A 27,500-nucleotide genomic window follows, 5' to 3' on the forward strand; every position below is an offset into this window, starting at 1 on the left:
CAGTGTCCTAGTCACTGCCCGAGGACAAAATAGTAGTTTTTATGAGCCTCGTTCACATTAATTGTACGTTGCACACCTTGTACTCCATAGAAATATTTATTGGTTATTTGACGGTTTTAGAAAAGAGAATTGTACAGAATATTCCTTCTTCTATGAGTCTAATTGCTGTACTCGGTCTAGTCACTCAACAGTTATCTTGCTTGAAAAATGCCAAATGTTTGGTATGAAGTGACATGTGCCAGTAAATGACAGGTGTTCATATTAAGTAAAGGGAAGGCACAGAACATGAGCAGTATTCAGGGCTTTGTGCCACACCGGGAGGAAATGCATGAAGCAGCATGAGGGAGATATGAATATATGAAGAGTTTTATGCCAAAATGTTATTTATAAATTTTAGGAGGGAAACTGTCATCACCTGAAATCGATCAGTCAGTCAGTCTCAAATACAGAGAAGCCATGATGTGAGTGTTGCCATGGTGTCAACCGAGGACTTAACCGGTTCTCCTCTCAAATGTGCTACGACTTGTTTTAATTTTGTGCTATAAATTATTTTGTAAGTAAGTGTCTTTTTTTTTTATTTTTTTTTATTTTTTTTCAAATGTTTCACGTCTTATTTTGAAGCCAAACTGTTCATATGTACAATACACAGAGAAAAACGTCATACACTTTGTGCTGCATGCAGTGTTGTTTGTTCTCCCGGAGGATGTGACTTTATCGGGCCATGGGAAAAGGGTGAAGAACGTTTCAAACATCCTGATTTTGATGATTTTGATGAAAGAAATTCCCACTATGGCTGCAGGGGTGATGCAGGACGAGGGACCTAACGTCAGTCCGACTGTACATATAACATGTCGTCCCATTTTAGCTTTCAGCAGAGGTTTTAGCAGGGAGAGTTTGGCCAGTGTTGGGTTTTTTTTGTTTGTTTTTTTTGACATGTTGCCGCCTTGAAGGCATCAGCAAATATAACCCTTTTCCTTCCTCTTCTTCCATTCCTCCCTCAGTATCTCTGCTTAAACAGCTCTTATGTATTTACAGTCTTTTTCTTATACAGATACAACTTTTTCTGCCCCGTTTTTTAATAAGCGGTGGTCCTGAGAGTGACTTTCTCGTTCGCTTTTGTCCATCGACACGTCAGCAAATCAGAAAATCCAGTTTGAAGTCTTGCACTGAACTGACCAGCTCATCAGAATCTCATCAGAAAAGTTGATTATACAAAAAGGCAAGGATGTGAGGCTGTGAACATTATGTGTTCAAAGACACACAGCACTAAGAGTGATACTTTCAACACGACGTGATAAAATAATATAATAGTGATGACAATCTTTTAATGATTCGAATCATAAAAAAAAAGATACTTTGCTCTTGTGTGGCGAAGACGGCCTCTCCAATTAGTAGGAAGTGGAAGTTTTTCACAGTTTCCAAAAAAAGCTGAAATCAGATTGACTGACGGCTTCAACGGGAACACAAGTTGCACAGTCTGACAGCTCTTTGCACGCCAACGTGGAAAGCCGCCGTTAAAACGAGTAATGATCAAATTCACTGTGAGATGTGGGCTTAACTAATCAAATTTCACTTTCTTTGCGTCCCTCTCTTCCTGCCTCTGAAGGTATTTTAACTGATTCAGAGCGCTGCCGGCAGTTTTGGCCACCACATCTCCCGTCACGTCTCACACGGGGCCTTGACATGAAAACATGAGAAAATATAACCCTGTCAGACTCTATCTCCGCTTATAGGTGTATCTCCCAGTCTGTATATGTCAAGAATCTAAAAACAACACTGCCAGCTCTCCGTATGCACGTCCCCTCACTCGGAGTTTCGGTGTGTTTTCCGCGTACACACAAACAAGATAACCCTGTCAGACTCTCTGCACGCACTCTGTGCTGTGTCTCTGCAGCGAGTCGACCGTCTTCCCTGCTCTCGTCCGACAGACACACACACTGATGTTGTTGTTCTCTAGATAAATAACTGTGCTCACGCTCCACTGCTGCCCTCTGCCCTTTGGGCCAGCGCAGACCCCAAGTAAAGACACACACACACACACACTGCATGGATATATATATATTATACTGTATATGCTCCTAACAGCGATCCGTCACTGTAGATAAACCTTGGTAATGTGACGTGCCGTTTGTCTTTACCACGTTTTTTCTCTTTACATCCCCTCCTCGCCCCTCATTTCTATGCATCGTCTTTTATTTCCCTGCTACTCATGGATCATCTTTACTCTTTTCCTCTCCCGCTCCCCCTTTTCCCCCTGCAGCTCTTTTCAGTTTCTGCATTACATCACAAACGAAAACTAGTTTATTGATACCAAACAGCAAAGGTGTGAGAGCCGGGTTTGTTCTTTTCGAAATGATCGCACAGTGAAATTCAGGACGAAGCGAAAGAGTGTTTTGTCTCTTACAAATGAGCTCCCTTATCTCTTCTGTAAGTACAGAACAATGCCGGAGTGTGTGTGTGTGTGTGTGTGTTGTTTGCCTGGGTTTGAAAATCTGTGTTTACCCGAAGCTCCTCGCTGCAGTTTTTCCACAGCTGATACCGACTGTCAAAACGACAAAATCTGGGGGAAGTGAATGTGTCTTCTCCACAGAAAATGCGGACCGAGCTAATTTGTTGTGCGGCTGAATCGATAATCCGACTCTGTTCCTCCACCGTCCCACGCTGTGTGATCATACAGTGAATACAGATGCAGAAAGTCTGACTGTATACACTGTGTCAGTATGAAACCTGGTATATATCTGTTTGGTGATAGATATTCAGGAATAATAACATTCTCGACAGTCATTCTTTGTTTTCAGCGCTCATCCACGTCTGTGGATTAGAAAAAAAAATCTAATTTAGGTCTTAAAATGTTTTCCAACGCATGTGTAGCCTTGGAATTATCGGACATTTTATTAAAAAGTCAACATTTGCGAACGTTTGTGTTGATATGGAAGCAGTTTTCAGATAAACGAAGTCTTGAATTTCATGAAAACAAGACCCTGAAAGTCATTGAAAGTTCTTGAATTTGGTGTCCACGTGAGCGCGGGATCTCTGCATTTTTCTTAATTTTTTTCCCCCCTCGCTTCAACCCGACCTGCCTTATCCTTCCTTCATTCTTTCCTTTGTTCCTCTCCTACTTTAGTTTCTCGCGTCTTTTCTTGGTCGCTCCGTCCATACTTTGAATATCCTTATTTTCCTCATCATTTTTTATCATTCCCACCCTCATCCCTCACTCCTCCTCCTTCCATTCAGCCGGTTAGAAAGGCATGAAGAGAAGAGAAAAAGGAAAGAAAGGGGCTGAAAAAGGAAGGAGGGAAGAAAGAAACGGTCAGATTATGGAGCAGATGGTTATTATTGAGTCAAAGTAGGAAATTTACCTTTTCAGAGTATTACAACAGCATCCTGTACTGCCTGTAGTGCTCCTATTGTAATGTTGTGTGCCATATGTGGGACGAATCCCCTCGTGTACCATCATTACACACACACACACACACACACACACACACCAACTAGGATTTTGCTGATACCTGTTTTTTTCCAGTCACTGCTGGTGTTTTTGCATTTAAAATTAACCGTTTTTGTGCCAAAATGACAAGAATTCAGAGTTCCCAGGTTCAGAATGAATGTACATAAAACAGTTTGACAATTAAATGGAAAAAAACAAAATGTGCAAAGGGACTAAATTTCCATTTCAGGTTTTGTACACGTGTTTTTATGTGTTTAAAAACGATTGGTCCTGTGTATCAGCAAGTCGATGTATATATATCGATCTGACGCTAACACACACACACACACACACACACACACACACACACATATATATATACATCCATACACACCTCTGTCTCTCACCTGTATGCAGCAATTCTGTATTTCCAACCTACTGCCTGTACACAAATGGGATCAATAAATTATGACTGCGCTGAACCCTGTTGATTTTGTTGATTTTTATTTTATTTTATTTATTTTATTTTTACATTTTAGTCTGATTTTCAGTCAGGTACGGAGACAGAGCCAGTCAGAGAGCTGGGGTAGACATTCTAACAGTCTGAAGATACGGTAATAACTGGAATAATTGGTTTGGGTTTTAATTAACTGAGCGGCAACAGACTAATCAGGTGATTAACCTAATAATTATGTTATTGCCAGAGAGCTTCCTCATGGTTAAGGTCACCGGAAGCTGTTAGTCAAAAGCCATATTGGCAATTACTGGCACCTTCATATTTCATATAAATGAAGATCGTAACTGAGGGAAGGCTAATTGGTTTATGTCAAGACGGTGTCATTGTTGGCTAATCCTGTTGCACAGTTCGCTCAAATTAGCATCTTCCATCACAGGCATTTACATTGTGTGTGTATATATATATATATATATATATATATAGATAGATATAGATATATAGATAGATATATATACATATATATATAAATTGCTGTGGTGTGTTCTTGCACTTCAGACTATATCCTAGTCATATTTTCCTGTAAGGGATGCTGTAAATTTTTATAATTTATTGAATGTGGTGTGGTCTTTTTCAACTCTTAATCCTGCATGAATCAGCCGGATTTCCTGTTTTTATCTTTTTTGGTCTCTTGACAACAACGTCCATGTGTCCTGTTGAAGTGTGCAGTATTAGTGTTAGTAGGTCTCTATGGATGAAGGACTCTAGTGTGGCTCTCTGGCACTGGAGGTGAGTTTTAAAAAAAGATGTTGAATTGAAGAATGGCTCAGGAGGCAGAAGACTGGAAAATCAAAACCAACAATCCAACGGAAGAGAGAAATAAAAAAATCCCATTAAAAAAAGTTGCAAACAAACTGAAACTCCTCCATTCAGTGACAACTTGACTTTATTTACCCCTCCTGTCCCCACCATAATTAGACTAAACCATTATTTAGGGGATAGATACACAAGTGAGGGAAATCCCTACAGAAGCCTGGTCCCAAACAGGAGCACAACAAACAATCAAACACCAACAATATCTTTTAAGACGAGTCAACTCATAATGAACTCTTCCTCCTTATGAGAAAGACAACAGAGCCCCTCCCTTCACTTTTATCTGGCAAAGACTGCAAATATCCATAATCACACACACAGGAAAAAGCAAAAACCAATGACCCAGAGCACAGACAAGCACAAAAATCGGGTTAATCTCATTTCTTATTGCTTAAATTAGCACTAAGAGGGTTTCCAGGTGGCCTGCCTAAGCCTGATGATGGTTCCTGATGCAGGACATATAGAGATTCTGGGCATGTGAAGGTGTACAGGTCACCTTTTCACCGTGCGTTTGACCCTGAATCCCCACTCGCTCAGTTGAATTCTTAAACTGTAAAGGTTAGGAGAACAAGCTTTACGTATTCCAGTGTGATCCTGTCAGCAGCAGGGTCACACCTTTAGTGAACAAGTTACGATCATTTGACCCAGGTGAAGTCTGTTTTTTTTTTTCCTCTCAGTGCACAGTCTCTCTCTCTCTCCACAGATCAAACGCCGGGGCTTTAAGCTCCAACCAGAGGCGAAACTCAGAGTCTGTGATCCCTCCACCTGCTCCGGCACTCAGCTCGTCCTTCCTTTGGCGGTTTATTTTTGATGTGATTTGTTTTCCCCCAAGACAGCAAAGACACAGAGAGAGAGAGAGAGAGAGAGGGAGAGAGAGGGAGAGAGAGAGATGGTAGCCAGCATCCAAAGCCCACGCAGTCACGATACATCTCACTGCCAGCACAGCACATTTCAATGAGATCCAACGCACTCACTGTTTCCCAACCTGAGGCTCCAGGCTCACGGGACGCCCACAGACATCAAGGGGAGGGCAAAGGTCTCAGAGAGAGAGAGAGAGAGAAAAAAAAAATCATATGCATCTAGGCAGAATAGCTCTAACGGCATTTAAATCCTGACATTTAGCGCCTAAATGACAGGCGGCGTGTTGAGAGGCTGAGTGTAACGTGGCCAAACTGCACGGCGGTTTAATGGTGTGTCTCTTTCCTCCTGACCGGCGCTAATGAGGCCGGATCTGACTCTGTTATACGACGTGGTCACACCTTCAGCCATGCACACCGGCACATTTACTTTTTACATTTCAGTGTTTCATGTTTGTTTTTGCCCTCATGACGCTTCCAGAGATTTATCACTTTATAGGAAAGTATTAAGAGAAAAGACAAAGGCTGAATTTGCCCAGAGTAAAATTTTGCAAGATTTTTCCATGATTTTGCATAACTAACTGAGGTTGCCTCAGTGACCAAAGATTATTCTTGTTGTGTTCATTTTATTTATTTATTTATTTATTTAGAGCTTTAGTTAATGATCATTTCCATTGTCAGTTAATCCAGTGGTTTTCAAATTGGGGTCCAGGGACCCTCAGAAGTCCTTAAAGAGTTTCCAAGGGGTCCTCATGAGGAATGGTTTCATTTTAACCAGCTTGTATCACCAGCTCTGAATCTCTCTCCGGGTTTAAATCAACTATTTAAAGGTACAATACGTAATGTTTTGCTGATTCAAAGGTGCAAATGATAAATTACACAGCGTCAGGTGTTCATGAGTGTTGTTGATCAGTGTTATCAGTCTACTGTTGGATGGCGACGGTAACGGCTGCTGAGATTTTGATCTCTGAAAATGGCAAAAACGGCACATTCCCTGCGCTACCATTATAATTTGTTGCAAATACAGTGTACAGCCCAAAATGCCTTGTTTCCTGTGGCTGTTGCAGTGTTACGTCTTGCCTCTATTTTAAACATTTCTAACTTCACGTGCTATCACTTAAATTGAGTTTTGGTACAAAAATGTTGCCTCTATCTCTGATAAATGAAATACTAATGAGCTTGTAATTGAGCCTACATACAAAAGTGGACAATAATAGCCACTAGATGGTATGAAACCATCATAAAATTGCATAGTGTGCCTTGAACACTCAACACAAAATACCTTTTGATATCAGGGAAAAACCACTTAAAATGTGGGCGTGCATCTTAATGAGGGGTGATGTCATTAAGCTCATCCCATCATCTTGTACAATGAACGTGTGAAAATGTGTTCTTCTTAAGTCATACATGTGTGATATATCCTGATTTCCTTGGAGAATTTGGCAAGTTCCCTGATTTTCCCTGCCTGGAGTCCAGCACTCCAAATGATCAGAAATAATCCAGTAGTCTCATAACCAGATGAATATTCTGTAGATGTTAAATTTGGACACATTAATAAACAAAAGCAGGAGCATTGTGGAAGAGAAACACACCTAAACTTACTGAGTTTACATCTCTCTCTCTCTCTCTCACACACACACACACACACACACACACATACATCTGTCCCTGTTGTATAGCATATTATCACACACACACACACACACACACACATAAGGTACTTTTCATATCCATATGGCTGCTCATTCATATAAATGCTGACACACGCGTTTTGACTCAGTTTTCTGCTCCTGAATTCTCATGTTTCATTTTTTCTCGCTCTTCCCTGTTCCTCTCTCTCTCTCTCTCTCTCTCTCTCTCTCTCTCTCTCTCTCTCTCTCTCTCTCTCTCTCTCTTGGCTGAGGCAGTAGGAGACAGGTGGGTTTGTGTCCCAAAGGGAGTGTGCTCTGGGTTATGCGCGTGCGTGTATACCTGTGTGTCTGTGTGTGTCTTTGTCGGTGTGTGTGTGTGTCTGTGAGTGAGAGAGAGAGAGAGAGAAAGAGGGAGAGAGAGAGAGCACAGATGCAAGTGTAAGGTAATAGAGCGGTCACTGTTACATTTCCTCATTTGGGGAATCATCTGCTTCTGCTCCCAGGGTCTGTTCTGCGCCTCGCCGGAGAAACAACACAGCTGTTTCTGCTGCTTCAAACTCACACTTTCTGCGCACTCACATCACTTATGTTCATACAGCGGATCTGTCTTGTGAATTTGAATATTTGATTATCAAGCATGGCTGCACTGAAAACGCTCTCAGTGAGGTTTCCTTCCTGCCTTTTGTGGATAAAAAAATCATTTTATTTTGTGCATGCTTCTATATTCATGCAAATGCTCAAATAATAGCGTGTGAGTGTGTATATGTTTGTGTGTGTGTGTGTATGTGTGTGCCATACAGCGCGCCAGCATGTGCTCTGTTCCTGCTGAGTGTGTGTGTTGTGTCTGAGAAATCCCACAGCCTCGCCGCTCATGTTAGCAGACGCGGCTCAAACTGACAGCAGGGCCCCTCGGAGTGATGATGTAATGGCATCGCAGTTTGCCGTCTTCACCACACGGTGGCGATCTTCTGACAGGTTTTTTTTTTTTTTTTTTTTTTTACCAGCCGGCACAAACAATGACTGATGTCGTCTTCTTTTGGTGTCAAAATGTGGCAGTGTGGAGATGCAGCTTTTCCAGTTAAACACAATTACATGAATTTTTATTAATTGTGTTACATCAAACATGCTCAGCCATTTATAGGCATGCATGCAAATATCAAAATACACAAATACCACCAGTCTTAGGAGCAAAATACCATACAGTTACATCAATACCTATTAAAGAAAGACTGGCTTACCTCCTTTTTTCCAGGGTTTTTAAAATGAAATTTGCCAATTAAAACCTGTAATTCCATCTTCACAGTTTCATCAGACGAGAGCAGCTCATGTCACCTGTTCTCTCTGCATAGTTATTCAATAAGATTTGGCACCAGATTCTTTCTTAACCTGCATATTAGCTGTCAGCTGTTTCGAACAATTGTCAAATGTAGTGAGAAGACCGTCAGATACCCTGAAATGTGCCAAATGACTTTTTTTTTTTTTTTTTTTTTTTAATGTAAAAGACATGACCAACAGTGGTAGTGATCAAACATGGGTCTGCAAGTGTGAATTAATAAGTTGTTGTAGTTTATATTGTGGTGTGGGTGTCACAATGTCTAATTAAGTATTTTTCTATGATGTTTTCTTTCTTTTTATGCTATTTTCTATGATGTTTTCTTATGCTGTGTTTTCTGTGATGCTTTTATGCTGTGTTTTTTTCTGTCGTTGCTGTATTCTGTATTTATTTTTACTGTAAGGCGACCTTGAGTGCCATGAAAGGCGCCATAACAAATAAAATGTATTATTATTATTATTATTATTATTATGACTGATTTTAAGGCAGTATTAGAGGATTCCAGCAGTTTGAATAACGTTTTTTTTTTTTTTTTTTTTTTTTTTTTTTCAAAAGTGGTGATCCTCAAGCCACTGTAAACCACAGTGGAAAAGTTTATTTTCTTGCTTTTTCATTTTTTTTTTTTTTTTTTTTTTTTTTTTTTTTGAGGCTGATGCCGCCCGCTAATAAGCCAAACCGGGACTCACTTGTCCGTCGTTAATTGGACAGTCTGCCAGCCCGTCGTCCTGCCAGGATGGAGATTTTTGTGGCACGGGGAGTCAAAACAAATCCGGTTCCAGGCCCTGTAGCTTCAGGTCCTCATCTTAGACTTCACTGTCTGCACTCTTTCCTGCCAGATTTCCTTCTGGGGGGTTCACACCAGTTTGGATCGCATGACGAGAGAGCTGAGTAAGAGCGTCCATCCTGACTGCAGGTTGACCGAGCAAAAACAAACTGCGCTAAAGGAGTCAATGCTCTATAATTCAAATAATGTTGGGGTCAGACTTCACAAATTCAGTCAAGCAGCTTTCTTTCTTTATTAGGCTTCTTATACCGGGACCTACGTCCTAATTTTGTACCATTACGTGTAAATGTGAGCTGGTATGACAATAAAAGTTCCTTGAATCCTTGAGTATTAGCCTGGTTCCAGGCCTGGGAATCACATGGTCACTTCAAAGAGTTTATAGAGCGATTCTGCAGGTCTGGGTGATTCTGCAAATCTCAATTCAGCTGTGATTTTTTTTTTAACCAATCCAGACCGTTGTAGGATGGGACAAACGTTGACCTCATCTGCGCCAGAGGCTGAGAGCCAGGTAGCAGATCAGCAAACAAGAGAAAATGGATGATAAAATATCGCCCAACATCATAGTTTTTACTTTTGCACTCCGCTTTTACAATCCCGGCGACATCAGACTGAAGATGGAAATGTAGAGTGACGAGCTGACGGGTTATTCTGAGACCTGACACCCCGACATGAAGTCTAACGTGCCAGAGCGTCTTGGCTTTCGTCTCCAAAGTGTGACGACTCCAACATCGTGCTTCAGACTGTCACGGCGCTCATCCTCCACCAGCACCCGAGGACACTGTGTTGTGACTGCGAACACTTCATTTGACACGATAATATTCAGATCCTGGCTTCAACTGCCCTAAACACTCATTTCTAGTTGCATATTCAGTGTTGAAATCGTGTTTTTCTTCAAACAAGTGAAAATGGGATGAGATTATTACCCGTGTTTCCAATGCAGTTTCACTTGTTTCAGGATTTTTTAAAAATATTTTTTGATGTAATCTGTTAAAACAAGGCAGAATAAGGCAGATTAGCTCACTGGGATAAAAAAAAAAAAAAAAAAATGGCGTTTGATTCAAGAAAATTCTGAAAAAAGTTGATTAGCATCAGAATCAATGTCAGATTTTTTTTACCTGGTTTGAAGAAAAACACGATTTAAACACTGAAGGTGAGACCGAATAACTTGTTAAGGTGGTCGATTTTTCTGGCGGTGAACAATGCAGCTTTAAACGGAGATAAATTTAGTTTTGTGTGATGGAATGGTTTCTTTGCAGCGCAGCCAGAGAAGCTCCTGGAAGCTTTTTTCTCTTCCCTTTCCGCCTCCCTCAGCACCAATCAGAAACTCCCCTCCGTTCGTTTATCAATCACTCCCCTCGGGTGGCCGGGTGGACAGAAACAATAAAAAAAATCGGCGAGAGAACAAGAGAGGAGAGAGTGAAAGAGATGGGAAAAGACGGGGGCGTGGGTATGGAAGTGATTGAAAAACAGGGATGGGATGTCGGAGAGAGAGAGAGAGAGAGAGCAGAGCTTGTAGAGTAATCGCTGAAAGCAAATCTACAGTCTTGAAGAGAGATGAATGAATGGGGTCAGGGACGCCCAGGAGAATAAAGAGAGAGAGGGAGAGAGAGGTGGGGTGGGGGGAGCTGGATAAAGGGAGAAAGAAAAGAGAGGAGGGGGGGATAACAGAAGGTAGGATGGAGAGAAGCGCACGAGGTGGAAACGGGCCGAGAGTGACAGCGCAGAGATGGAAGGAGAAGAAAGGTCAAAATGCAGGAGGAAACCGCGCAGGAGGTGGAGGTGGAGAAGGAAAAGAGGAGAGGACAGGGGAGGAAATAGAGGGAAAAGGGCGAGAGAACATCAGAGGAAAACGGGAATGAATGGAGACGCAGATGAATAGGCGGACAGATTGAAAGAGAGAGGGAAGAGAGTGTCAGGGAAGGAGGGATGGCACGGAAAACAGTTGGGAGGGGGGAAGAAATCCGGAGCATGTGAGAGAAAGGGGGGGATAGAAATGAAGAAAAAGAGCTGGAAAAGGGAGAGGAGAGAGAGAGAAAGAGTGAGAGAGCATGAAGGAAAATGGAGAGAGAGAGAGAGAGAGAGGGGATCTGCAGAGGAAGGAAGAAAAGAGAGAAGGAGACAGAGAGAGGACAGATATTGATGTGAATTTAAGTACCTTAGCCAACTGAGGCTGAGCTTATCCGTGCTATGAAACACACACACACACACACACACACACACACACACACACACACACACACACACACACAGTAGCCTGCTGCCAGGAGGGGAAAACAGACAAATGATGACAAGTGTAAAGGAGACGGCCAATATTATTTCAGTTTATTTTATTCCCTGTATCCCTCTATCTATCAGTCAACTAAATTGTGTGTGTCTGTGTGTGTGTGTGTGTGTGTGTGTGTGTGTGTGTGTGTCTGCTTGTGTACTGAGTGCATATGTGTGTGTGTGTGTGTGTGTGTGTGTGTGTGTGTGTGTGTGTGTGTAACTGCATGTGAGTTAGAGAAGAGAAAGTGTGTGTGTTGCCAGAAACTATAAAACGAGAGGACTGTTTCTGTATTTTCTTGTGTACAGAAGTGTGTGTGTGTGTGTGTCTGCTTGTGCACCATGTCTGAGTAAATATGTGTGTGTGTGTGTGTGTGTGTGTGTGTGTGTGAGTGTCTGCTTGTGTGCTGAGTGCATATGTGTATGTGTGTGTGTGTGTGTAACTGCATGTGAGTTAGAGAAGAGAAAGTGTGTCTGTGTTGCCTGAAACTATAAAACGAGCGGACTGTTTCTGTATTTTCGTGTGTACAGAGGTGTGTGCTTGTGTGTGTGTGTGTGTGTGTGTGTGTGTGTGTGTGTCTGCTTGTGCACCATGTCTGAGTGCATATGTGTGTGTGTGTGTGTGTGTGTGTCTGCTTGTGTACTGAGTGCATGTGTGTATGTGTGTGTAACTGCATGTGAGTTAAAGAGAAGAGAAAGTGTGTGTGTGTGTGTGTGTGTGTCTGCTTGTGTACTGAGTGCATGTGTGTATGTGTGTGTAACTGCATGTGAGTTAAAGAGAAGAGAAAGTGTGTGTGTGTTGCCTGAAACTATAAAACGAGCGGACTGTTTCTGTATTTTCTAGTGTAGTGTAGTGTGTGTGTGTGTGTGTGTGTGTGTGTGTGTGGGTGTGTGGGTGGGTGGGTGGGTGGTTGTGTGTCTGCTTGTGCACCATGTCTGAGTGCATGTGTGTGTGTGTGTGTGTGTGTGTAACTGCATGTGAGTTAGAGAGAAGAGAAAGTGTGTGTGTGTGTGTGTGTGTGTGTGTGTGTCTGCTTGTGTACTGAGTGCATGTGTGTATGTGTGTGTAACTGCATGTGAGTTAAAGAGAAGAGAAAGTGTGTGTGTGTGTGTGTGTGTAACTGCATGTGAGTTAAAGAGAAGAGAAAGTGTGTGTGTGTGTGTGTGTGTGTAACTGCATGTGAGTTAGAGAAGAGAAAGTGTGTGTGTGTTGCCTGAAACTATAAAACGAGCGGACTGTTTCTGTATTTTGTTGTGTACAGAAGTGTGTGTGCGTGTGTTTGTGTGTGTGCATGTGTGTGTGTGCATGTGTGTGTGTGTGAGACGCTCAGTCAACAAGGGAGGGAGTGAAAAACAAGATAAAAGAGGAGATGATAAACCGGCGGGGCTGTAAAACGCTCCTCCTCCAGTCAGCAGGACGTGGATTTATCTGGGCTCTGCACGCGCTCCGACGCTCCGTCTCCGGCCCGGGACTCCCTCTTCATCTCGACCCCTGAAACTGTCGCGCCGCCAGATTTCAAAACGCCACTCGAGATCGCACGAGGCTCATATCTGAAGCGTGCACTGGCTCAGTCTCTGTATTTTAAGCCGTTTTCATCCTCCTCATGGCAAACTGTCCTTTATTGACTCAGCAGGAAGGCTCGGCGAGGGAGAGAGGAGCATGCTGGGAAGGCGGGAGGTGGTTTGCCTGCACTTTACATAAATATATGACTTGTGTTATCTTACTGTATTTTTTTTTTTTTTTTTTTTTTGAGGAGTGGACGCTGATGTGAGCCCAAAATTCAAAATTCAAAGTGTGTGGTGCAAGAAAAAGATCGAGGATGCAGGAATGATATTGGATTATTATTATTATTTTTTTTTTTTTGCCAATATCTGATATATAAACATATTTTTTTTTCCACCTAAATACAGAGAACATCAAGTCTCTACTGTAGTGGAATTAACATTTTACTCTTATTATGAAGGCGCACTGGCGGATGCTGACATAAAATGCAAAATGTTTCATAATCATCACAAAATATGAAAATCAGAATCAGAATCAGAATCAGAATACTTTATTGATCCCCAGGGGGAAATTACTTTTTGTTACAATAACAACTCCCACTCCAAGTGTACAAGTTAAAAGAGCAAATAGTCAAGAAAAATAAAGAAAGAAATATAAATATAAATATAAATATGAATATATATAGAATAATAAAAAGAAAAGAAAAGAAAAAATATATGTACAAGTGCAAACATGGACACTTCCACGAAAAAAAAAAAAACACTTCCGTTTAGGTTATCAAATGTGCCATATTTATTTTCAAAGAACATTTTCTCTCCAACAAAAACTCTAAGATTCATCCCACTTAAACAGGATGAATGATTTTCCAATGCAAATTTGACCCATTTCACCACTTGCAGAACAAGTAAATAAAATGTAATCTCCGTCCACGGGGATCATGTGAAAGTAAATGCACTGCACAGCTCAGCATATTTCACTGGAAAGCCTTTATCGGCCAATAGCAAATGATGTGCCAATATAATCATACGTCCATGAGAAAATCCCCTCTTGTACTTATTTGTTTTACACAAACAAAAACAACGACTGCACATGGATTACGACATATTGCTGTATTCATTTGAAAATCTCATAACCCAGCTTTGGTTTGATTTGCATGTTTTTGCTGCATGTTCTGAAAAATCTGTGACACCAGGGGTTATAAAAACCTCAGACACACGATGATCACGCTGAAAAACCAGGTTTTTTGTTGTTTTTTTTAACGTTGACATTGTGGAGCTGCAAGGTTTTCACCCGCCGGTTGGCAACACACAGAATAATGTAATCTATTTTATCTTTTCCATGCATTTGTAAAAGGACGAGAGAGGACAGACTTCAAGCTTAGAAATTACAAAATAAAGTGCTTCAATGCCGTTCACTGGAAAATGGCTTCACATTTTTATTGATAGTGGTCTAGTTTTTCCAGTTGGTGCTTAAAGAGAGCTGATACAATTTGTACGTTTCTACTATAAAGCAAAAATGTACATGAGGTAAAAGTAAAAGTACTGACTTTAAAGGTAGGCCCATGCAGACACCACTTTAAAAACCCCTCAGGTTCATGCCAAGACTAATAACCCATACAATTAATGAAATATTTTCATATGCCTGCCATGTTTTGATGTCAAATGTACACAAAAACATAAACTGTCATCAATATATGTGCAATATGTTGGGGTATAATGGGGTAAACGTGTTGTCCTGAACTCCTGCACTGCAAAAACTCAAAATCTTACCAAGAATATATATGATCACCTAAGAAATAACTTGTTTTTAGACAATTTTCACTTGTTTCAAGCTAATATTCACTTGTTCCACTGGCAAATTTTGCCAATGAAACAAACAAATTTTCTCTTGTTTCAAGTGACAATTTTCACTTGAAACAAGTGAAAATTGTCTGAAAACAAGTTACTTCTGAGGTGATCATGTCTTATTTTAAGTGTAATAAGACATTTTGACTTGAAATAAGACAAATATTCTTGGTAAGATTTTGAGTTTTTGCAGTGAGGACATAATATTGAATGGTATTTGTCATTCCTTACCACACCATTATAAGTTGGGACGCCCTCTTCTTTCAAACAGCAAAGTCGGCCTTTAAAAAACACAGGAATGAATGCAATTAGTTACCCAGGTATGTAGGTATTAAAGGAAAATTCCATAATTAAACTGTTAAATATCATCAATGTGATAAAGGGTTGAGATTTATTAATTTGGTCCACAACATGAACTTGCCCTGTTTACTTTTACTTCAGTTGCTGATTTCCTTCATTTCCCAAAATGAACCACATCTAAAATCACATTTCTTGAGGCTGCATTGCATTCTGGTCTACTGAGTCTATTGTCTCTGCGCCTCTTTAACAACAGATTTTTCCTGCATGACTGTTAAATGTCAATGCAAAGTGACTCTACTGCTCCCAAACCTTTGTAGTTTGTGGACAGCATTTTAAATATTGGACAATGTTCTTTATCCCTATCAAATTCCTGTGTAGCTGCTCTGGAAAATCTCAAAATGGCCCCAGAAAATGCAAGGCACATAACAAATAATTACCTTTTTAACAGTGTTAATGTGGGCTCGGGTGGATTTTTTTTCTTCATCAGCAGGGATTACAAGGTGAAAATGAGAAATTGCTGGTGCACCAATGCACTGGTGCTGATGTTAATGGAAACGGAGGCAGAGCTGCCGTCCTTGTGCGCGGTCCAAGCAGCCGTGTTGGGGTTTGTGAAGAGGAGCGCGTGGATTCGGCAGATACAGAAGTGCATGAAAGTTGATGTAGACTGAGGCGAATGTCAAGCCGCAGATACCGCGGTGGCTACCAGTGTGGAATAATCTCTCCTCCGCCACGACACGGAGCTCTGCCGGATCCAACATGGGTCTGAGCATTTTCTGAAGCGTGCCCCTTCAATTAATTTCCAAAACAGATTGAAATGCGACTGTCACATGCAGCAGGGGTGTCGGTGACAGGCCGGGCAGGGCGGGAGCGTTTGGAGATGACAGTGCCGGAGGGCTGCCGGGCAGTGGAACCGGGGCCTGCGTGGTACAGTAATTGAAGAGATTGCGAATTGAATTAAATTAAAACGGTATAAATTAGAATTCGGGGGATACCTAATTGCTGTAAACTGGTGACTTGCCCAAGGCTATCACTTTTGATTGAGATGGGGTTTAGGTGAAGGAGAAAGAATAATTATCATTTTTATTATTATTTTGTTCTTTCGTAGCCATCTCAAGGCAATGGAATAACCTGCAATGCACACATTTAGTATTTTATTGAAAAAAAAAAAAAAAAAACACACCCTTAAACACTTTCACACTGTTCAAAAAGACGACCGGTGGAAAACCTGGGTCCGTTTTTTTGTTTGGCGGTGTATTTTTCTTATTCTCCCACAGAACTGGTGAAACACAGATGGTGCAACATCAGGACACATTGAAATGTTTCCAAAAGCTATAATGGAGTTTGGTAGAAAAAATACAAATTCTCCGTTTTCAACCGTAAATGTCACATTTTGGTGTCGGTACCTCAGGCGAACGGGCTTCTCTCTGGAGCCGTTTTGCTCTGGACAACAATCAAACAGGGAGGAATCCATCGTAAAAGAGGCACAGAGAGCAACTTCTCCATCGACAAAAGCCTCAATAGACCAGAATGCAATGCTGCTGCTAGAAAAGTTGTGTTTCTTTTTGAGTAAAGGGCGTGACTCTGGCTTTTCCGGAACAAGAAAACTCCCTTTGTGACCGTTTATATGTTCTCTCCTCCTCCTTGTAAAACGTAGCCAACTACAAGGTCACACCTGTGGTCAGGGCGGTGCTGAAAGGAATTCTGGGAAATGTAGGAAATCGTCAAGTGAAGTAGGACATGGATGAGGCCAGTTGTGGCAAAGTAGGAAAGACCAGGAAAAGCAAATGATCAAACACTTCATCGCAAAATAATTCCAGGAATACATTAAACATCTCAGTCTGGTGATATTTACCGGTGTAAAATGGTGGATGTTCCCTTTAACCACCGGAAAGGCCTTTGCACACCAAGTGTTTTTTGTTTAATTTAATAATAATAATAATAATAATAATAATAAAACTTTATTTGTATAGCACCTTTCATACAAGAATTGCAGCTCAAAGTGCTTCACAATAAAAAGAAGAACAATTGAAAACACATTAAATAAAAATTAACACACTGACTCCAACATTTTTGTCCGTCATCAAAGTTTTCAGAACTGGTTCGATTTTCTGCATTTTTTCGCAGTGGGCTTAAATTTAATAGACTGTCAACAAGGTGTAAACAGCGTGTACACAAACTGGGCACTGAGGCAGATCAGCCGTCACACACACGACTGGAGCTGCTGGGTGGGATCTTCACGGAAAACACTGAGACGGCCTCAGCTCTGCAGGAAAGTGTGATGAACAGACTGATCCCAGGCCAGCTGTTGACCAGGATCTGCTCTGTGTGTTGCAGCGTTTTGAGTTTCTGCAGTGATCACCTTGTACACACTTTTCCAGCGGCACAGTTTGGATTTGGCCCGTCAACCTCGTCGCTGCTCTTGACACCTTCTCAGGATTGGATGGGACCCATGTTACTAATTTTTGCAATGAATAGAATAATAAAACACATCGGACTCAGTGTGCAAGGTTGAATGAATGAATGAATAAATGAATGAATGAATGAATGAATGATACTTTATTAATCCTTTCCTTTGCAGGAAATTACATTGTCATGGAAGCTTCATCACTTCAACACACATAAAATTGCACACTCATACAATACTAACTGGCCACTTTAAGTCTGATGATAATAAATAGAAAAAATGGGTTGATGAGTGAATAAATAAATAAATAAATAAATAAATATGTACATCATACAGGAAGTAGAGATTAAAATCTAGGGTTTTTGTGCATTAAAAAAAAAGTTTCTGTGTGTAACAATTTTTATCGGGTGATGGATTACAAAAAAACGAAAAATACGGACTTGGTGTGCAAAGGCCTTTACTTTGGTAAATGTAACTGTAATATTATCTGTCCCGTCACTGCTGAACAAAACTGGGGCTTATCTGTGGAGGGGGTTGGGGGCTGGGTGAACCCTACTAGTCCTGCCAATTATCCAATTAAAAAAGAATTAACTGTAAATCAAATCAAATGAAACGGGATGATCGCTCATTGTTTTGGTTGTAGGAGGTTGTGGCCGGGCCACGGCCGTGCCAGAGGTCAGCCGGGAGGTCGCCCGGGCGAGGGCGGGGCGTGTCGCCTTCATCAAATTTCCCCATCAGGAATTTAACCTCCATCTACCCTGCGTTTGTAAAGCAGCAGCCACTGTGGCTTAATCTGCAGCAGATGTTGCGATGCACTGCGGAACAGGAAACATTATAACCCCAAACTCTCTAAACCAGATCATTCCTTGCCTGATTTGATGAGTTAAAGGAATACTCCGCCTAAAAAATATATAGTTTGCATTTACCCACTGGGAGTTGTCTTCAACGTCCAAAAAAACATTTGAATTGCATTCCTCAGGAGGAAGGAAGGTTAGCTGTGAGTTGATCAGCGACTTCAACAAACAGCTGCAAAAAGGACATGGAAACATCTTGATTCTCCATTTGTATCTTGTGTAAAACACTGCTAAATAAACCATTTCTGGAAAATGTTCTCCTGCTCCTTCACCTGTGCACATTCATCAGACTGAAGACTCGCCTCCTGCTTACTCACTGCTCACTTTTTGGCCGCGCAGAGTAAACAGGGACATCAGCCAAGAAGCCAGCTGAGTAAATGATGTGAAGGAAGAGGACAAAATTATAATTTGCCAAACGATTCTTCTTGTGGGTGCAGCAGTGCAGAGGGAATGATATTATATTATTGTGATGTGTAAACAGGTCGTATGCCCAGCCCGCCTGGACTCAGACAACATGAATTTAAACAGCGAGGCCACAACCAGAGAGACGAATAAAGCATCTCTCATCTCCATCAGACCATTATCAAGTAGAGCAAAACCTAAATCAAAGAAGCTTACCATATATTAATAACAGATTAAAGTAAATATTAATTAAACAAACTATCTGGCCTTCTTTTCCAGGCTTTTAAAGTGAAGTTAGCAGACTTAAATATTTGAAAATTAAACAACCACTCCAGTTTTTGCTCATCTATATTTTGAGTATTTTCATGTTCAATGCTGCATTTATTACAATAGATGAAGCATATGATTTATGTCTAGAAAGCCAAAGATCGCAACAGATGATTGATTAAACTGAGAAAATGACAAAAATGATGATGAAAGATTTCAACTGAATAGCGTTTGATTTAAAATCTGAATGATCACGGTGACCTTTGACCTTTGCTGTCTGTGTTTCTAGGGCAGCGGCGCGCTCTGCAGCTGTTTGCTGGGTCTTGGAGCTGGCCACGTTTCAACTCGCCCGACTTCATCCATGCGCCGGCTGCTCCAAGAGGCAAAACGCTGAACTTTTGGATACGGAGGCGACGAGGACACTCACATGTTCATCAGCGAGTGCAGTTTTCTCTGTGACGAAATCGTTTTGGAGAGTTTCATTTCATGTAAAGTTGCCACCAGAGTTTCATTTCATGTAAACAGAGAGGAACTATGTGTTTCCACGGGTGGGGATGTTGCATCACTATTTTGGTGAATAGGGGAGCGGCGGGGCGGTTGACGTAGTTTTCAGTCTGATCCCATTTTCTCCGAAAATTATTGAGACAGAGCTCCCAAAAATTCACACACCCAACTTACACATGTCCTTTACAAATAACAACTGGATTTTTCGTTGAACGATACTTGAGTCCAACACAAACAGGCTGAGAAGAGACCGAGCGCCAATCCGTCATTTGTCCCTCCCGGCGGGACAATTGACGCACACAAGAGGGACAATTGATGCATAGCACAAAGTGTGCCATATTTCAGGTTTTTGTGCTTGTTATTCTGTTTAGACTTTAAACACTTGTATTTCTAGACCTTATTCCATATTTATACCAAAGCATTACACGCTATACGTTCAGAATCCGTTAAAAAGAACCACAGCAATGTTGCCTGTTTGGCGATATGACCTTAATCAACAGGAAAATACATTTAAAATACTCTAGTCATTATTTCCTTGCCTCATTTTCATTGGAATTTAACAGCCCATGAGCTGTCTTTCTCACAGGAACTCAACCAGAGATAGGTTTCATAGCCTAATTAAATCCGAGTTTGACACTGCGCGAGCTCTATGACTTATAATAATAATAACAATAATAATTTGTCTTGACTGCGTTTCAGGTTAAAATTTGGCAAATAACTAATAGCTTTAGAAAGATATCTTTGTAAGATATCTTCGGTAGCCTTCATAACCTATTATGTTACTCATTCTGCTCAAAATCGTCTCGTGCACCCCTCTGGTTCCAGCCAATCTCAGTGCATCAATTGTCCCACCGCGCTGTGCGTCAACTGCCCCGCCAGTGTCTTCTGTCATTACAGCCTGGATAGCGTGCACGGCGTGCGTGCACGAAACTTGAAACCTATGCTGTTGTGTAGCCAGGAGATGTAGTAAGAGACTGATATATGTTTGCTAACTGGGGCAGGTGAACACAGTTTCTTATTCAAATTATGGAGGACTGAAAATAATTAACTTACATGGCTGAAAAAAGGATTTCCTCGCTAGCTTGTCGAAAAATGCATCGATCCCGCTCAAATTTTGAATGAAGCTCGTTCACTCTCATGTGCACGAGCATGTGTAATCACGTGACTGCAGGTCAAACAGTTTTCAAGAAATCGCGAACACGTCAATCGTCCCGCACGTCATCCGCCCCGCCGCTCCCCTACCGTCATTCTTCATTTTGCTTTTTGAATCTTAAATCTTTTTTCCCCTAGTGCAGCTTTACAAATTAAATGTAAAATGTGTCCACAGAGGCATGTAGCTGGAGGCAGGAGGGGGGGCTGAGGGCATCAGTTAACTGGGTCCCTCCCTCCCGCAGCGGAGATGGCCAGATTTAATCTGATAAACTCTTGATGCAACAGCTGTCACCCAGCCCCGGCCTGTCTATGACCCAATCTCCCCGCTCTCTCTCCTCCTCTGTCTCTGTCTCTCTGTCTGTCTCTCCATCCCTCCTCTGTCCGTCGGTTTCAGTTCAAAGAAGCTTTATTTTATTGGCATGAAAGGCAGTAAAGTTTATTTGATGCCAAAGCAAACGAACAAAAGAAATGATAGATCATAACCAGCAACAAATGCTTTAATAATGTCACTTGATCAGTCACTAATATGACATCATTTTCACTGTTACTATCCCTCCTGTTTAAAGTTATCATTAATACGCCTTTCAGTGCAAGTTAGGCACATTCTTTATTTGTTCTGAAGTTATACTTTATTTTATTTATTTACTTTTTGGTGGGAAGACTTTCAAAATAAATTACTACATATTTTTTTGAATTCATGAGGATGCTTTTTTTTTTTTGTTTTCTTCACTGGTCCTGCAGTGGGAAGCTCTCTCTCTCCATCTGTCTGCCTCTCTCTCTCTCTCCCTCTCTTTTCCTGTTCATCTCTGCTTAATTTAATGCCCTTCTCTGCCTCCCTATCTCTTCTCTGTATCTGGGCACTCAGTGTGTCGTGCTTGTGCATGAATGTGTGTGTGTGTGGGTGGGTGTCAGCATGCACGTGCGTGTACTTACAAAGAGTACACAGTGCTGAATGAGTGCATGTGTATACACACGCACGCACGCACGCACGCACGCACGCACACACACACACACACACACACACACACACACACACACACTCAGCATTAGGTCAGAAGGCAACAGACAACACATGTACGGCCCATTATCCTCTTCAGCGGCGTGACCTTCTCACTGGCTAATCCTGCAGCTGAGGATCTGGTTCAATAAATCTGATACACGCTGCTTTCTTTTCAACAATGGAAAACAAACACACACACACACACACACACACTCAATCACTGCTTACATTTACTATGTGAAGGCATTTAGCCGACACACTTACGCAGAGCAGCTCACAACCAGAGAGCAGGACGGGGGGTTCGTTGTCTCGCTAAAGGACATGCCATCAGTACGGTGAGGTTTGGTCCCTGCATGTTGTGGGACTCGAACCTTCAACCTTTTGTTACAAGACGGCATCACGTCGCCACTTGGTGCACCCAGTCAGCTTCCCGACAACAGGTTAATGGGATGACTGACACGGTTGGCTGGGACTCACCTGCACAGCAGATCAGAAGCCAAACTCTGTCAGAAAGCCAAACGTAACACTCTGAAGAATAACTACACCAGTAACCATGGTAACAACCCCGCAACCTGCAGTGCGTCTGCTAGCGTGCAGACAACTGAAGGCCAACAAGCCAACATAACTGTGTTCTTAAAAATCAATATTCCAGCAGCCATGAGCACACTGCAGCTTCTACAGCACAACCTGCCATATCACACCCATTTTCAGCAACACTGGTCGCTAAATCAGTGTTTAAAACTGACCTTAAAACAAACAAACAAACAAACAAACAAACAAAAAATTAACCCAAGCTTTTTTCACAAATGGGCCACAAAGGCTATTGGGTATTTAATGTCCTGACCACCAGCAGGCTAGCTTAGGCCGTCAGCTCCAAGCACAGTCACAACTTACAACATCCACAGCGTACGGCCTAATTATGTTTTAAACTCTCTTTTCATCCTGCAGAGGAATATAACATTCACACAGATTTTATTTCAGAGGTGCAAAAGCACTGCGTCGTGTTTGCTTTAAAGAGTCACACGAGAAAAAAAGCATCAGTTGTGTTGTAGTTCAGTTTTCTTCTGATCTTTTATAAGCATATTCTTCATTTTGTGTTCTGTATTTGGATCCACATTAGCTTCCAGAAAGTGATTGCTGACCTGCCTGGGGTCCCTGCAAAAACAGCATTAAATAAAAAAAAAAAACAAGCAAGGATTAAAATCACCCTGTGTCAATAACACAGAAAGACAATAACAAGCCAAATGCAAAGATCAGCAAATAAATAAAATAACTCTGCTTATGAAACAAAACTAGTAACCTACAATGAAAACAAAAATGTCTTTGCAAAATATTCTGGAAGCTGAAAGTTCCTGAGTGATTTTTATCCATCCTGTTACATTCGGATTTACACTTTTTAACCTGTAATTTAAACCTCCAGAAAATGATTAGTACTCGAATTTTTACCCAATTTTTATCTGCCAGGTACATTATGTGTCGTATTGACGATCTAATTAGCTCTTTAAATAAAACATAACATCCTCAACTCACCTCCCCTTATACATCAAAGGTAGCTTTACTACTTTGCAGCCTCTGTCAGTGTGACTCCTCTTCAGCCTGATCCACTGACTGGCTGCTTTTGCTGCTTCAGACATTTTCTGTTACTGTCCGCTTAAAACTCAGGATAAAACTCCCATAAATGTCTACACTCAGTGTCCACTTCATCAGCTCCACCTGTCCAGTCTAATGCAGTTCAGTGCAACAGCTCTGCCATAAATGCTCCCTTTTAACAAAGTTTATAATGTTCAGTTTGTGTTGACATTGTGGAGAATGTGTCAGTTTAATTCTGTGTTTATTACTGAGGTTGTAGTTTGCAGAGGTCTTGTTCTGGACTACATTATATTAAGAGGTGTTTCTAATTTTTTGTCCTCCCTATTTACATAACATGACGGGGGACAGAATATTGGAAACACCTCCCGATAAAATGCAGTCTAGTCCAACAGCAGCACTAACTATGAGCTCAATGCCAAACATAGACATGAATGAGCACCTCTGTTACTGTGACAGAAAGAAAAGCTGAGCATTATAGGCAGCAGGACAGGAAACTTTATGGCAGCACAGTTGGATTGGATTGGATTAGATGGTGCAGGTGAAGCTGATAAAGTGGCCACTGAGTGTAACTGCCTGCGATCTCAGAGCTACAAGCATGGGCCCAGTTATAAACCAATCCTTTTAAACGGGTTAGAGCTGGTTAAATTCGGGCATGGGCTTTCTTCAAGATCTGTTAAAGAAAGGCTGGGTGAAGCTTTATGTTCTCCTAGCAGTCGTAAAGCTGACTTGACAACAAGCCCTTGACATCCAGCCTCCAACATGACTTATTTGTCCCTTTACAGCCTTGCGTCTTCTAAAAGTTCAAGTCTATAGGAAGTTCAGGAAAACACTGCATTATTTTCAGCCAATGCATTTTTAAAATTCCATCACAGAGTTGGATTAAGTTTCATGGAGCCCTAGGGTCATGAAAGTTGCTCTACTTATAAAAGACCACATGAAGCGCTTCAGTCCAGTGTGGCTTGTTGTCAGGCAAGGCTCTAATATTGCCGCGGTATTGCAGCGGTATTGCGAGGGTATTGCTTGACTAAGGCTCACATTTGCTAAGTAAAGCTTGCTGTGGGGCGAATTCAACGTGTGGGCACTTTTTATGAAACATACCAAATACTATAAAGTATACATTAGGTATTATTCATTTTTAACATTTATTATGGGAGGCTAACCAATAACCAATTCGTCAAAGAGAACAGGCAGTGCATTAACGTGATTTTAAAACAGCATTGAACCAGTTCACACACATGCACAGAGTAAGTAGCTTTACTTTTGCAGCTCTCTCTTTCACTATATTTGTGAAAGGCATTTTTTTTTTTTTTTACATTTCTATTATCAGAGTATGTTAACTATAATCCAGACCTCTGTCATCTAGCAGTAGTGGATTGCTACATGAAAAGGAGTATATTTTAATGAGCTTGGTTCCCAGGGTGAGAAACTGCATTTTTCTTTTGAATCCCAGACCGGAAAAGACGAAGAACCCCTGGCCTTTTTCATTTCCAATTTAGTCGGGGCAAGAAGCAGATTAATGGAACTGGGGGGAACAATCCAGCATATGCATTTAAATAGTGTGGTGCAGTGGAAGAACTCCGTGTGGCTTTTAAATGTTCCTACTTATTTGTTTAGCTGGAAAAGGTTGCATGCTGAGCACACATGCATTCTGTCTTCAACGCCCTGCAACACAGTCATGCATCACTGAGGAACTTCCCAATGCAAATACAGCTGGCCGGTGTGCAAAATTAACCCTTAAACACTTGAAACAAACGGCTACTGGCCATGCTGCTTGCCTTTCTGTGTACATTTTGACACACAGAGGCAGGTGTGTGATGTAAAATGCAGCAAATAGTGCAAGCAAACAGTCCATACCCGAGAAAAGTAACAACGTTAGTCCACACGCCACATCGTGTTCCATATCCTGTTGGCTAACAATGCATCAGATTTGATATTTTGCATGGAAAAGAAGGCAAACAAGTTTTTTTATATGGCACAATTCATACACACAGGGGCGCCGTATATGGGGGAAAAGTTAGGACAATTCCAAGGCCCCTTGCCTGACATGGGTCCCAAAAAATAGGTAAAAACTAATATAAAATTATTAAACCATCTAGTAAATATATATGTATTTTTTTTCATGGGGCCCAAAATTCCTGGCAGCACCCCTGCATACACATTGACGATTCAAAGTGAGCAGATAAAATTAAACATAGCAAAATAAAAAAGAAATGCAAAGTAAGTGCATTAATAACAGTTAAAATGACATAAAATAAATAACTAAATGAATAAATAAACAAAACAGAGTAAAATAAAACCATAAAAAATAGTAAAAAATCTTTGAAAAAGCCTCCTCTGCAAAGTCAGTAGTAACTACAGCTGTCAGGTAAATTTCGTGCAGTGAAAGCATAGCATTTAACAAACTAACAACAGTCAAGTAAAGTATCTGTACTTCAGAATTGTTCTTCCGTCCAGTGCTGGAGGAAATGCAAAATGAGTTATTTTGCTCCTCTGGAGAGATGAAGGTGGAGGAGGGGTGAGGATGATGAAGCAGGCAGAGGCTCAGCACATCCTGTGACAGTGACACTGAGATTATTTCCAGCACAGACACAAAAGTGGGTGATATCAGAAAAAAAAAAAGTTTCTTCTAAAACATCAATGTCAGTTTTTTTTTTTTTTTTTTTTTTTTTTTTGTCAGTGCTTCAGAATCAAAGCACAAGGGCTTCTCAGTAGACTAAAGCCTGATTCATGCTTCTGTGCTGAACTGTCTGTACCTGCACTGTGGGGAAAGTATTTATAGTTATGTGCCGGTGTGTCTGCACTCAGGTCACTGAAATGCTGGATGGCACCGATACTTTTTTTTTTAATCAATCCCTTGCTAAGAAAGCACAGATAAAAACAGAAGCAGTTGCGTTTATTTCACCAGGAACAGAGTCCACTGTCGGATGCACTGGTGGTGTCCAAACTGGGGCGTGCCAGCTGCATTTCCATTGTCACTTCCAGGCTTTGACGGTGCCTCGGTGGGGCTGTCGTGGCCAGTTTCCAGGTTTTAACGGCCCATCGAATACCTGTGGGCCAGGCCGGGCTAACTGAGGTTAGAGAATTAAGGGCTTACCTGGCTTTGATCAGATGTCAGCACAGCAGGTTGCTTTTGTAGCAGAGAAATAACAGAGAAAAGAAAAACGGAGAACGAGCGGCTGTACTGGTCAAACGAGGACATCAGGGCTCCGTTCACTACCTGGGCAGAGAGGATAATGCTAACGTTAAATCCACGGTGCATGTCAAAATGAGGATGTTATGTGATATATGGAGAGAGAGTGGATCCAACACAAAACGAGACATGTCCGCCAAAAACTGAAAAAACTGAGCTCTCAGGCAGTGAAAGCAGTAATACATATATAAGTAATATGGTTATATATGATACTTTCAATCACCCTCTATTTAAATAAATTTAAGAATATTTAGTCCGGCATAAGTGGTATATCTGGCTAATTACATTTTCTCTCATTAACTGGAATTGAGTAGCTTTTTGAGTCCATTTTTGCTTGAGTTTTGTCATTTGCCACATTTTAAATCAGATCCATGTAACAGAGCAAATAATCAATGACAGATTGTGGAACCTTTCACAATAAAAGCTCAGTCAGCAAAGATGCAAGAGAGGACCACCTGCTTCTATTTTGTTGGCTCTACTTTTTGTCATTTACAAATTTCACAATAAGAGCTGCACCATGAAGAACTGCAGATGATCGATGGGGCTGCACTGGCAAAAAGCCTTGAGATGAGAACCATGCAAACTCAGTGATCAAATGATGTGCTTACGTGTCAGTTGAGTCTACAAGGTCCTCACTTCAGTTGAGTGTAATGTCCCTTTAAAAGCATGTAGTGTGCAGCGTCTTCTCTCCTCCTTTTCTAACTGCATGGAAAAGATCCCAGCGAACACAGTTACTGTTTGGAAAAAGGAGCTCAGTCACTTTTACTGCCAGGACATTTGAAATGAGACACTTTGGACTTTTTACTGCAGTAGATTTTTACTGCACTACTTCTACTTCTACTGCAGTCAGATACCAGCAGAGGAACAG

General features: G+C 41.3%; 1 protein-coding gene across 1 annotated transcript in view; it reads left to right on the plus strand.

Moving 5' to 3' along the window:
- dalrd3 (DALR anticodon binding domain containing 3) overlaps positions 1-2,823 on the plus strand; it is a 15,128-nt gene extending 12,305 nt beyond the window's left edge. Inside the window, exon 13 of the mRNA XM_030054977.1 lies at positions 1-2,823. This exon is cut by the window's left edge and continues 1,403 nt beyond it. The gene's annotated coding sequence lies outside the window, so the exon portion shown is untranslated.
- The last annotated feature ends 24,677 nt before the right edge of the window (positions 2,824-27,500 follow it).

Source organism: Myripristis murdjan, chromosome 7 (assembly GCF_902150065.1).
Source record: "Myripristis murdjan chromosome 7, fMyrMur1.1, whole genome shotgun sequence".
Classification (NCBI taxonomy): domain Eukaryota; kingdom Metazoa; phylum Chordata; class Actinopteri; order Holocentriformes; family Holocentridae; genus Myripristis; species Myripristis murdjan.